The following is a 1,666-nucleotide window of genomic DNA, read 5'->3' as shown; positions in this document are numbered from 1 at the left end:
GTGCATCATTCTGTTACTGCTACATATGAGATATTCAATACATTCTGACTGAATAAATGGATGAATAGATAGGCAGATTTTGTTCTTCAGTCACTCAGTCCTGTCTGACTCTTGTGACCCCATGGACTGCAGCACTCCAGGCTTCCCTGTCCTACACTATCTACTGGAGTTTGCTCAAACTCATGTCCATTGTGTTGATGATGCCATCCAACCATCTCATCCTCTGTCACCCCCCTTCTCTTCCTGCATTCAATCTTTCCCAGCATCAGGGTCTTTTCCAATGAATCAGTTCTTTGCATCAGGTGGCTGAAGTATTGGAGCTTCAGCTTCAGCATCAGTCCTCCCAGTGAATATTCAATGTTGATTTCCTTTAGGATTGACTGGTTTGATCTCCTTGCTGTCCAAGGGACTCTCAAGAGTCTTCTCCAGCACCACAATTTGAAAGAATCAATTATTCAGTTCTCAGCCTTCTTTATGGTCCAACTTTCACATCTGTACATAACTACTGGAGAAACCATAGATTTAACCATATGGATCTTCGCTGGCAAAGTGATGTCTCTGCTTTTTAATATGCTGTCTAAGTTTGTCATAGCTTTTCTTGCAAGGATCAAGTGTCTTTTAATTTCATGGCTGCAGTCACCATCCACAATGATTTTGGAGCCCAAGTCTGTCACTGTTTCCATCCCCCCTCCACATCTATTTGCCATTAAGTGATAGGACCTGATACCGCAATCTTAGTTTTTTTGAAAGTGAAAAGTGAAGTCGCTCAGTCGTGTCCAACTCTTTGCGACCCCATGGACTGTAGCTTACCAGGTTCCTCCATCCATGGGATTTTCCAGGCAAGAATACTGGAGTGGGTTGCCATTTCCTTCTCCAGGAGATCTTAGGCAGACGCTTTACTATCTGAGCCACCAGGGAAGCTCTGTTTAGCTTTAAGCCAGTTTTTTCACTCTCCTCTTTCACCTTCATCAAGAGGATAGGGAGATAGAATGCAGAATAAGCTCATTCAAGAAAAAAAAGAAGTTATTAAAAAGTTGATTGCTGAAGTAAAAGAAAAAAAAAAAACAGGAAGTGGAGGCATTGACTGCAAATATCCAGGATCTTAAGCAAGAATATGCTGGGGAGAAGGAAACTATTTCCACGATTAACAAGTGAAGAGAGGTTGAAAAGGCTACAGAAATCTGCAGATTTGTATAAAGATCAACTTGGATTATAAATTCAAAAAATTTATGGTGATAAATTGCAATTTATATTCACTAATATTGACCCTAAGCATCCTGATAGCCCATTTATGTTTTCCCTGTGCCTAAATGAAGCACGAGACTATGAAGTGTCAGATAGTGCTCGTCATCTTAAGTGCCTACCAGAATTTCAAGAAAATGTAAGGAAGACCAACAATTTTTTGGCTTTTCTTGCCAAAGTTCAGAAAGCTTTTGCTGCTATGGTTTATAATTAATATATAAACAGTATGTAAAAATCATAAAAAAAGAGGATAGACAGGTAGATAAATGAATGTATGACAGTTGCTTAAATTGTGGCCTTAGACAAGTAAGTCGTTAACTGAATATCTCTGGGCAAGAGTACTGTAACCTATAAAATGGGGAAGACTAAATGCTTTTTCCAGGTCAAACTTCTCCATTTTCCTACTATAATATTGCATCTCTAT

The 1,666-nt window shown here is 39.3% G+C and overlaps 1 pseudogene; it reads left to right on the top strand.

Moving 5' to 3' along the window:
* Positions 1-989: 989 nt before the first annotated feature.
* Positions 990-1,456, top strand: LOC145535656 (kinetochore protein Spc25 pseudogene; annotated as a pseudogene).
* The last annotated feature ends 210 nt before the right edge of the window (positions 1,457-1,666 follow it).

Source organism: Giraffa tippelskirchi, chromosome X (assembly GCF_054371585.1).
Source record: "Giraffa tippelskirchi isolate mGirTip1 chromosome X, T2T-mGirTip1v1.2.pri, whole genome shotgun sequence".
In the NCBI taxonomy this organism is placed as follows: domain Eukaryota; kingdom Metazoa; phylum Chordata; class Mammalia; order Artiodactyla; family Giraffidae; genus Giraffa; species Giraffa tippelskirchi.
Note: the sequence above shows the minus strand (reverse complement) of the source record. Positions and strands in the feature narration are given on the sequence as shown.